General features: G+C 58.2%; 1 protein-coding gene across 3 annotated transcripts in view; it reads right to left on the reverse strand.

Moving 5' to 3' along the window:
- The window catches only part of BICRA (BRD4 interacting chromatin remodeling complex associated protein), a 73,185-nt gene extending 62,755 nt beyond the window's left edge, over positions 1 to 10,430 (reverse strand). For all 3 annotated transcript variants that reach the window (XM_057492663.1, XM_036885458.2, XM_036885457.2), the window contains exon 1: positions 10,295 to 10,430. The gene's annotated coding sequence lies outside the window, so the exon portion shown is untranslated. The remainder of the gene's footprint in view (positions 1 to 10,294) is intronic.
- Between the last annotated feature and the right edge of the window lie 1,082 nt (positions 10,431 to 11,512).

The following is an 11,512-nucleotide window of genomic DNA, read 5'->3' on the forward strand; positions in this document are numbered from 1 at the left end:
CCCAGTCCCCTCTCTCGGGAAACGGCCCCATCCTGGGCTTCAGCTCCCACTCAGCGCCATCATCTCTCACTCATGACCCATTCAGTTCACTCATTTTCCACTTCTCTCTCCCTGCATCCCTCCACCAGCCATGAGGGGGTCAGAGCTTTGCTCTCGGGGGTTTACATTCCCCAAGCCAGAGACACCTCCACTCGGTCTCAAGGACACCTGCCTCCACCCAGCTGCTCAGGCCAATGACCTTGGATCACCCCGGGCTCCTCTTTCTCTTACCTCCCACCAACAAAACCAAGGCACCCCACATCCAACGTCCTGGGCCCTCCTTCCCCATGAACCTTTAACTGGCCTTTGAGCAAAGTATCCCAGCCTCTAGTAGCCACCGGGCCATTCCTCTGCTGGGAACGGCCTTGAGCCCAAAGCCTGTCCCCAGAAGCCCCCTCCTGCAGGAAGCCACCCTGATGCCCCACCACACCCCAAAAGCAACGCTTCCTCCTGACCTCCACCAGCCCAGCTGGCGCGCCCGAGATACTGTCTCATGGCAGGGACGATGGGGGCATTTCTGGCATCACTCCCTCCACTGTCTGTGAGGGCAGAGCTCTGAGGCCAGGCACACCGCAGCCCTCCTGTGTGGGTCTGAATGAACCAGAAGGAATCTCCTGGATTCAAACCCCTGCTCTGCCAGCAGCTAGCTGTGTGACCTTGGACAAGTCACTTTACCTCCTGCTGCCTACGACAGGGAGGTGGTGGCAACCCGGGCGCTGGCCCTGGGGAGAACTTTAAGCAAACTGTGATGACAGCACCCCAGGGAGCACCACAGCTGGGGAAGCGACAAGAGGGACAAATGGCAGTGAGGGTGGGGGGCAGAAACAGGACAAATAAAGCAAGATCCTCTATATGAAGAAAAACACCACACAGAACAACCAACCTGGCAGGACAGGAGGACAAAAGGATACACACTGGATACAGGAGGCGGCCCGGGGGATCGTGAATGGGAATAAAAGGCAGTTTTATACACACGTGTTTAAATACATGTTTGTCTCTGTATATATTTATATCTAATATATGCATTTATTACATATCTATTAAAATCATCATATAATACGTAACAATGTACATGTGTGTATTTGTTTTATTTTTTTTGTTAATAAAAAATATGACTTATGTTAGAAACTGGTTAAATAAAACTCCCAAGTCTGCTACTGAGCCTGGCTAGGGGCTCACCAGGCCCGGAGGCTGGCTTGGTGTCCCGCTGTGGCAAACAGAGAGCGCTCCTGGCTGCTGACAGGCCTAAATGGCAAAACAGGACTGGGGAGGGGTGGTCCTGAGGGAAGGGTACAGGCTGGGGACCTCTGCTCATCCAGCTAGAGAGACAGAAATCTGACGAGGAGAAACAGCTCCTCACATGACAGCTTTGAGTGGAGGCAGCAAAACAGGCCGCCGGAAGGGCCCCTGAAACCACAGGCAAGGCCCGGATGGGGGCTTTCCCACGTTTTTATCAACTCTGAGACACGCATTTTCTGCCACTTTTCCATTTCTGAAAAGGGGGGGGTGCATTACAACCAACAGCTGTGTAGAGTTGACAGAATACGGTTTGACTTCACTGCTGGCTGAGTGGTGAGGGCAGCACCTGAGCCCCACTGAGCCTCAGTTTCCCTGGTGAGCAGCTGGCATGCCAGTCCTGCCCCACAGGCTGACCCAGTCCCTCTGCCGAGCACATACTGGGTGCAGGGGAGGCAAAGAGGGCAGGATGGGTAATGTCCACGGGGTGGAGGGTCAGGTGCAGCCCAATGAGGGGCCTGCAGGCAGAGCTGTGCTTTTGGGGGGTGGGTTCCTGAGCAAAGGAACAGCGTGGTTTGATAAAAATGCTGAGGGGATGGGCCCAGGGGAAGGAGGAAGGCAGCTGAGCCTGGCTGGGAACCTCGCGGGCCCCACCAACCAGGACTCACAGGAGAAGTCTGGAGGGACCTGGGGACTGGCATTTTTAACCTCCGGTGAGATGGAAACAGACAGGTCACTTTCTCAAAAACAGAACAGGTGAAGAGTATCGGCTGCACTCCCCTTTCTCCATCCCTATGATATGTCCATCAGTCAGTCCGTCAGCCAGTCAACAACCATCCACAGGGCTCCTGCTGCACACGGAGCTGAGAACACGGGCACACTGTTTCTCTCCCGCAGTTTAGAATCCGGTGAAGCAGCCGGGACTGAAGAAGAGCTCACAGGAGACCTACTATATCCCAGCAGGGCTACGAGGGTTGGACAGCGAGCCGGGAGGGCATCCCTGGGCCAAAGCAGGCCCAGGAGGGTGTTAAGAGGATGAGACTTCATGGAGTGGCAGTGGGGAGAAGATCTTTCTCTCCTGAGAGAAAGGCAGAAAAACATTCTCAGGGGCTGCTTGATGCCAGAAGGGAAGGTCCTCCTGGTACCCTAAGCAACACAGCTGCATCTCACAGTGATGCTGAGCCAGAAGCCGGACCACGGAAGGGGTGGGTGCTGACTGGCAGGGGGAACAAGGGGACTCTCTGGCTGCGAGGTGAACATTCTGGATCTTGATAGGGGTGCGGGTCTATCAAGGTTTGTCAAGACTCATCGAAACGCACACTTAGAACTCTATGCACTTTATTGTACATAAGTTACACTTCAGTAAGGTGATGTGGGGAGTCACACACACACATTCCGTGAAATTAGGGGCACTGTGCACAAGTGAGAGGTCACTGGGCACACTCTGCGGCGAGAAGACCTGCATGGCAAGAGCTTGCAAGGCTGAGGGGAGCCCAGCAGGGGAGGGTAAAGAGCTAAGAACTCTTCCAGGCGGTCCCCACCCCCACCTAGCCTGGGGGCACGGCGTGTGAAGATGGCAGAGGTGCCATGAAGGGCAGGAGGGAAGTTAAGAGTCCAGCAAACTGTCACCACCACCCTGTGGGGCAGCGGCGGTGGGCATCCACCTGCCCAGCACCACACAGTGGACAAGAGGCAGCACCCACAGTCTGGAAAGGGGACTCCAGGGAGCTCTTGCCAGGGGGCACCCTGGAGGAATGAGTCCCCCTTCACCTCCAAGCTACAGAGGCCACTGGGAGCTCCTTCCAGGGCCCCAGGGGTCATTAACAAGGGTCCTGCAGCTGCAGAATTCCCCCTCACAGTGCTGCCAAGGTTGCCAGGCTGGGACAGAGGGGACACAGGAGGTAGGATGGGGGTCACCAAGAAGTCAGCCCCCCGCCTGCCCCTCCAAGCACAAGAAGCACTTCGAAGGGGAAGTAGAGAAGGACGGAGTGGGTGAGAAGAGGGGATGGCGGCTCCAGGAGCATCAGTCCTGCCTCTGACCCTCTTACCCACAAAAAGTGCATTTGGTTCCTTTCCCCTTGGAGCACACACTTAACACAGAGCTGAGAACAACGACAGCTCCTGCTGAGCGCCTACACTGAGCCAGGCACTCACAAAACACTTGTCCATGCAGGACCTCACATGATTGACACAAAGGCTCTCGAAAGAAACATCTGTTACTATTCTTGTACTTCTGGTTCTCTAACCTGGGATTAGAGATGGGAAACAACTTGCCTCCACATCACAAGGTTAGAAGGGGCAGAAAGAAGACTGGAACCTGGGAGGCTGACCCAGGTACCCCTTACCTCTGGGGGTCATCCCATCCATCCCTCTACCGCTGGCCAAACTTCTCTAGCTCACCCTTTACCTGGACGATTTCTGCACAAACAGCAGCATCTACACCCACACTGAACACCGCACGTGTTAAGTCCCCAAAGCCGTGTAATCAGAAACGGCCCCCGTGGTACGAGGTCTGGGTGGCCCAGACAGCAACCTCAGCAAGGTCCCAAAGAAGGGGGCACAGAGAAAGGGCAACCTGACCAAAACCCACTCCCTGCTGCCTCAGTTTCCCCGACTGTGAAATGGTCTTAATGTCTTATCTGTCACAGAACATGACAGATCCTGGAGGTGGCGAAACAGCCTCTAGACTCCAGAACCAATACCATTAATATGCACAATAATAATACAGTTGAAATAGTCTTATGGCCTGGAATTTGCTTTATGGTATCTACCAAAAGAGAAAAAAAGTGTGGGGTTGGGAGAGGGGTAACGGACAAAAAAGATCAGCAGAAAGCCAGTAATGGGTACACGGGGCTGATTATGCTATTCTCTCAACTCCTGGCGAGTGCTTGTAAATTTCCATGATAAAAAGTTAGTAATAATAATAACAATAAGCAAAGTGAACCCCCACTGCCAGCTCCCGGATCCACCCGGGCCACCTTCAAGACTTTTTGCATCTGCACTCAATTCAGCCTCACAAAGAACCCCCGAGGGAAGTTCTGATACAGGGGACGAAGCTGAAGCCCACAGGGTTCTGCCTTGGACCCTGCCCTCTGTTTACAATGCCAATATTAATTGCCCAGAGTTTGGGGGAAGGCAGCAAGGGCTTGGGGATGTGAGCCGATGGGAGCCTTCGCTAATTCGCTGATAATCACCACCACCCTCAGCATCACCCCCCCACCCCCCCACCCAAGCCACTAATGTGACCAGCAGCACGGCCACCATCACCACGGCCACTAACATTTATTTTCCTGAGCACCTACTATATGCCAGGGACGTGGTAAGCACTGAACATCCATGAGCACTTCTGAAGTGGGTTTCCTGTCATTCTCATTTCCCCAGTTGAGGAAACTGAGGCACTGAGTGGGGAAGCCCTGTCTGTTCCCAGGGTCACACCACTGTGCTTGATGCCAGAGCAGTCCGCTGTGTGCCCTCTGCTGCTGTGTGGTTCAGAATGCCAACACTGTTCCCCATGTGCCTTTCAGGAAGGCAGTGGGGACCTTTGGAGTGGAGGAGTCAACATGGGTCCCTCGGAGAACAGTCATTACAATGAAAACAGCAACGTCAGTTGCAAGTTCCCAAAAGCCTACTGGAAGCCTGGCGTCGGGGAGAGAGCACCGTCTCATTCCAGACCCTACAAGGGAGCCATCATGAGCCGTTTCACAGACAAGGAAACCAAGACCCAGAAAAGGGATCGCTTATCAGGGTCACACTGCAATTAGGTGGAAAAGCTAGCATTACCTCCCATGTCTGCCAATTAGGGGTTCACAGCCCTGAAACAGGGGGTTCCTGACCCCCTGAACTGTCAAACAGATCACAGCAACATTCACAAGGCTTCCAGTGCACATTATGGGTGTTATTTAAGCCTCACAATCGCCTTCCAAAATTGGTAGTGAGATGAACCCATTTAGTCGAGAGGAAAACTGAGGCCCAGAGCTCGCAAGCCCCTGGCCTGCAAGCCACTCAGCCAGCAGTGGCAGAGCCAGGATTTGGACCAACAAACAGTTGGCTTCCAGAGCCCATGCTCTTGACCTCCACGCCAACTGGTAAGCACATGACCCAGGCCACAGGCAGGAAGGAGGGGGGCAAGGAAATCACAAGAGGGTAAAGACACTGGAACTGACAAGTTGGCTGTTCTGAACAGGAGGGGAGCAGCTTCCTTCAAGACGCAGCTGCAAAGGTACCAAGAAAGACCAAATGACCCAGTGCAGGCTCTTGAACCAGCAATGCCACTTCCAGGAGTTTATCTCACAGACATACCACTTCCCGACAAGATGTGGACGCATACCTTCCAGCTCTGCACACCAGGAAACACCTCCACACCCACGTTAAGTAAGAGAGGGTTCGCCCACCCTGCAGAATATCATGCAGCCAAGGAAAAGACGGGGTGTGCAATAGGGTCTCCCAGGAAGATGACCTGACGAAAGCGAGGTGCAGCACGATGGGCGGAGCGAGCTGGCCCGTGTGAACTGTTTCTGAAGACATCCACGGTATATAAATGTGTGTGCACAGAACATCAGGACTGAGGTGCTGCCCCTCGGGAGGCCAACTGGGGGGGCCAGGGAGGCCAAGGGGGTGGAAGGAGAGACTTACTATGCTTGGGTTTTTAATTTGTCCCACGTGCATGTATGGCTTGGAAAACAAGAATGAGACAGAGAGAAAGAAGCTGCTTCCTCCTTCTGGAAGGAGCCTTCCCGACCACCCAGACAGAAGTAATCAAATCCGCAGGCAGCTAATCCAGCCCTGCGGACAACTTATCTCTAGCCTCCTCCTGGACTGGGTCCCAGTATCCTAACTGAGCCCCAGGGCCCTGGCACACAGTAGGCCCTCAGGAAGTTTAGGTGGGGAACGAGGGAAGAAACAATTCCCTGCCACTGTGAATACACAAACTTGTACACAAAACTAATTGCCACCAAACTAGGAAAATCTTAGAAAACTCTCTCCATTGGGGGATCTTGCATGTCACAGAGACGTGAAGGCTTCAGTCTGTGGGGACAAAACTCTAATGGTGGCAGGGAATTCTAGGGAAGGAATGAGGAGGGAATCCTTGGGGACAATTCAACCAAACATTTCCCATGTGTCTCTGATGTGACAGGTCCTACTCTGGGGAGCCGCCTCAGACAGGCCCTCCGACCTTAAAGAGAGGAGAAAAACTCAGATATGAACAGAAGAGTAAGTGGGGTGGGGAGGGATCACTCTGATGAGGGGGGCGGCTTACATCCGTGGACCAGTAGCTCAGGGAACTGCTGTTTCCACCAAGAGGGAGGAGGGTGCCTGGGGAGGAAGGCCCAAAGGGACAGGGAGAGACCACCGCAGCCCCCACCCTCTCCCCTGCTGTGGGACAGGGAGAAAGGCAGCCCCTTGGCGCTTTCCAAGCCCGGGCCAGCTAGAAAGGAATGCCACGTTTTCCTGTTTCCAATTAACTTCCCCCCACCAGCAGCCTTCTGCATTCTTGAGACCAGGAGTCAAAACGGCCACAGGGGAAAGCTGGGACCGCTGGCAGGAACTCCACTGGTGGCTGGGCTGGGGGCTAGAAGGTGGCCCTCAGGACCCTGGGAGGGAGACCCCCTCACCCCAGACCTCTCCCGAGAAGCCCAGCCCCAGGTGCTGACCCCCTGGCCCTTCCACAGCCTGAAGGCAGGCGGGGTGAGAAGACCCCACATCCCCAGGGAAGGTTGGGAAGGCCCAGGAGGCCTCTGGGAAGGAAGTCAGCAGTGGGGGGCAGGGAGGGTACAGGCCTGTCCCCTGTGGGCCTTACTCATGCTTCCCTGCTCAAAAAAACCAATCCCTACTTTCAGGAAACACTCACCCTCGAGATCTGTGTGTTTCCTAATGCCCATCTTCTCCTGCCCCCCACCCCACCCCACCCACCCCCAGGAATTGTTATTACTTAAGCCTGTCATCTCAGGAGGGAAGATATTTGCACATCAAGAAAAGGGCAGCAGGGGAAGGGCGGCACAGGGGCTCCCTCAAAACACTGCCTCTCCAGCTCTGCTGACAAATACTGAGTCCCTGTCCTACCACGCCTGGCCCCTGCTATCTGGGTTGGAGTCCCCTCTCAGCCCTGGACTCAGTTTCTCATCTGTACAATGGCAAGATCATCTGTGTCACCTCCCTGACTGGGCCATCCCCAGCCACCCCCGCAAATGTTTATATTTAGCACCACAAGTGCTGAAGGGGTAGGGCCCCGTTCAGAGAGCTGAAAGGCTGCGTATCAACAAAGCAGAATTATTCACAGTCTCCCCTTTGCCCCCCACCCCCACCCCAAAGCACAGGGAATTCCTCCAGGGTGCCCGCCGTGGCTACTCCCCCTTAAATGCCCAGCACCCAACACTGCTCCCCGCCCCTACAGGCGGGCCATACCCCCTCTGCTGAATGAGAAATAAAAGTTAACATGCTTGGATAATACTTTCCCCACCTCAAGGTCCGTTAAAGGAACTCTAATTACGCCCAACTGCAGAGGAACCTGAGGACTAGCGAGGTCAATGGCCTGCCTAAGGTCACAGAGTGGGCCAGAGGGTCTGACACCTGGGCCAAGGGGAGAAAGCTCCCCGCCAGCCACATCAGGTCACCATGGAGGCCGACAGGGCAGAGTGACAGCAACGGTCCCCCACAGTTCAGCCGCCCTCCCAGCAGCAGCAAGCTGGGCCAGCTTCCAGCTCAAGTGGAAAAGGAGGGTGACAGTGAGGCCGCTCCCAGGTGCCCCCCGTGCCCTGCTCAGCCAAGCCTGGGGCCCTCCTTCCCCTGACTCCCCACCTCCAGCTCCCAGGTTCTGTAGGCAAACACTCTGCTCCAACCCCAGGGGCAACGATCCTGCCCTCAGCCAAGCTTCCAGGTCCTCCTTACCCCTTCCCAAAACCAGCACTCAGGGGGGAAAAAAAAATCCAACACCTTTTCCAGGTATTATCCATATTCGAGACCCATGTCAACAAAATCAAAAGGGACAAAATGCCACAGAGGGGGTACAGGAGAACCTGACAGTTTGAGCTGAGCTGGAGAAACTTGAGAAAGTGAAAATGGGAGCTGTGTGACCCCAGGCAAGTCATATAGCCTCTCTGAGCCTCCATTAGCCTGTCTGAAAAATGGGAATAACTGTCCTTCTTCCTCCTTGGGCTGGGGCCACTCGTAAGGCACGTAGCATCAGCCAATCCATAAAGCTCCCTGGGTAGAGAGATGTTGTTATTTCCGACTTCTAGGAGTGGGGGAGCCAGGGAGGAGGGTGGGGTAGGTAAACATGCCCCTCAAGTCCCACTGGACAAGGGCAAACGGGAAGGGAAGGTTTCTGAGCTGTCCACTGCCCCCGATTCCCACCACCCGGTATGTCGGAGGTGCCTGCACCCCCCACCGCCGTCCAGGTGAGAGAAGAGACTGGAAGACCCAGACAGAGCTTATCATAAATCTCAGGCCTTGGAGTCTTGGGTGGTCCCACAAACTGTTCCCCAACAGGCACCCTCGGAAAGGAGGTGTGACCGCAAGGCCAACACATCCCCCAGTGCAGAAACAGCACCTCCCCAGACTGCTACTGCTCTGCTGGAGGGCTGTGCGACAAAAGGGGCTGATTGTCAGGACAGAAGGCTGGGCACAGACAGCAGGCCACGGGCTGGGAACACCACAGGGCTGGGACCTGTCACCCCCGCCACCCCGATAGCCGACACGGTGGCCTCTGACCCCACCTCCCAGGAAGTTCAGCTGCTCAGAACCACAAAGCAAAACAAAGGGGCGCGGAGGGGAAGGAGCCGCCGTGCCTTCCAATCACGGCTGGCTGCGGGGCCAGAGCCAGCCCTCCCGCGGCTGCTCGCCCCGTTCTCCGCTGGCCGCGGACCAAGGCCCGGGCAGCCCCCGCTCCCTTGTCTCCCCGCGGCCGCCCGTGACAGGAGCCGGGGAAGCAGCCGAAGGGCAGCCAGGGATGGGAAAACCAGACGGCTCCATCCCGCCTCCCTCCTCCTCCATCCCTCCCTCCGGGAGCCCGCGGCCTGGCCGCCCTCCGCAGGGGCCTGGGGAGGCCGCGGGCCCGGCTGGTCCGGGCTCACCCCAGGGAATGGGTTGCCTTTGTCTAAAGGTCACCACCCGAGCGCGGTGCCCGGGCTGGGCCTGGTACCTCCCATTCCCAGGCCGAGGGGGCGGAGATGGGGGGCCGCCCCAAGTCTCGGGAGGTGACAGGGGTAAGGCTCACCTCCCTGCTTTTACCCCCACTCTCCCCCCGCGTAACGGCCCCCTCCGGGACTGGCAAGCAAGCGGGGGAGGGGGCTCAACTCCTTTCAGTGCTGGGGAGTGGGGGACCATGTCAGCTCCTTTCATTGTTTAGGGGCGGTGGGGAGGGGGAGACCCAGGGGCCTCCTTCCGCATCCATCCCTGCCCAGCCTGCCCGAGGCCCCGTTTCTCCCCGGCACCTCCTGGAAGGATTTGGGGAGGGGGGCGCAGGGAACGGGCGAGAAGGGGAGATGAAGGCTCGCCACCTCCGGCCGGGAAATCACCATCCTCTGCCCCACTGCCCTCTTCTCCCCCGAAAGGCGGGGAGCACGGCGAGGGGAGGGGTCCCCGATCGGGGGAGGGGGGGTCTCCCGCCCCTCCCCCCTTGGAACGTTAGGTCTCGTTTTTCCGCCGCTCCATTGTATCCCCGGCAGCCGGCGGGAGGGCCGGGAAGGCACCGGGCGCCGGGTTTGGGCAGGGGAGCAGGGGTGGGGTGTCCCCGCAGGATCGGGGCGGCGGTGGTGGTGGGAGAGACGCGGGAGGTGGGGGGGCTGCCGGGGGTGGTGGGCGCCGAGCGAAAAAGGAGGCAGCGGGAGCTGCGCCCCGGTTGGGGGGCTGAGTGTGTGAGTGTTGGGGGGGTGGGTTCGGCCCCGGCTCCGGCCCCCCCCACACACACCCTCGCCGCCAACCCCCACTCCCCCCTCGCTTTTGCGCCCTGTCACAGCCCCGACTCGCAGGTAGAGAGAGTTAAGAGATTTAAAGAGAAATTGCTACATTGTGAGAAACTCACCCTGATGTTTGAGCAGCCGTCGGCGCGGGGTCTCCGAGACGGCCCCGCACGGGCTGCAAAGGGAGGACCCAGAAGGGGCCGACCGGCCGGGCCGGTCAGCGCACTGCCTGATCGCATGGCGGCAGCCCGGCAGCCTCCGCCAGGCCCCGCCGCCGCCCCGCGCCGCGGCCCGGCCGCCCCGGACCCGCGCCCGCTCCGGGGAGGACCCCTCGGGTTTGGGAAAAAAAAAATTTTTTTTTTTAATTAAACGCAAAAGAAAAAAAACCTTGCAGGTTTTGTGTTCCGCCCCCCCTTCCGCCACCGCCTCCTCCTCCTCCTCCTCCTCCCTCCGCCCTCGCTGGGGGACGGGCTTGGGGGAGGCCCCGCCCCACGCGCCGCGCTCCAGCCCAGTCTCGGGACGCAGAGCGGCGGGCCCGCGAGCGAATGAGAGGCCGCGGACTCCCCGGGAGGGCGACCTCCGCGCCAGCGCCGCCCCCTCCCCAGCCCCAGTCCCGGGGCTTTGGGGAAGCGCCTTCCAGGCTCCGGTGCAGTCTGTCGGCTGTGTGGAGCGGTGCTGCAGCTTGTGAAGGGGGCCAAAGGGCTTCGCGTTCTCGGACCCCGGGCGCCAGGCCCGTCAGGGGAGGGGGCTCCGTGCGCCCTGGGCGTGGCCCTGACGCAGGGGATGGTCGCCGGGCGGGAGGACGTCCCCAGGGCGAGCGCCTAAGGTTCGCAAAGGTAGAGGGAGGCGAGGATGGAGAAGAGGGGAGGCTTCGCAGGTGGGAACGCGAAGGAGCCGGAGAACGAGCCAAGAGGGTGAAAGGCGGTGGGGGCCTTGGGGCCACCTGCCCGGACACCCGGCGTGGTTTGATCACTCACCCCAGCCTGTCTTTGCCTAGCTGCGACGGCTCCGAAGAGGGCGCCGGGGACGGGTTCTGTTCTGCCTCCCGAGGCCTCTCGGGCCGCGCTGTTGGGATTCCCAGAAGCCCCGGGACGCCTCGGTGATGTGGGGTCCGTTTCCGCCCAGCCAGGCCGTGAACGGCCTGCGGGCGGGACGCTTGGTGGGCGCCGACTGTATGCCCTGCGCCGGACTTAGAGCCCTGCGGGGATTCAGACGGGCAGGACCTGCGCTCCTTGGGCGCACAGACCGGGGCGATTTATATTCTCGTCTCTTACTATCGTTTGTCTCTCCAGTGTCCTAGCAAAGCTATGTGCCTACAAAAACTGGTCAATAAATTTGTG

Source organism: Manis pentadactyla, chromosome 15 (assembly GCF_030020395.1).
Source record: "Manis pentadactyla isolate mManPen7 chromosome 15, mManPen7.hap1, whole genome shotgun sequence".
Taxonomy (NCBI): domain Eukaryota; kingdom Metazoa; phylum Chordata; class Mammalia; order Pholidota; family Manidae; genus Manis; species Manis pentadactyla.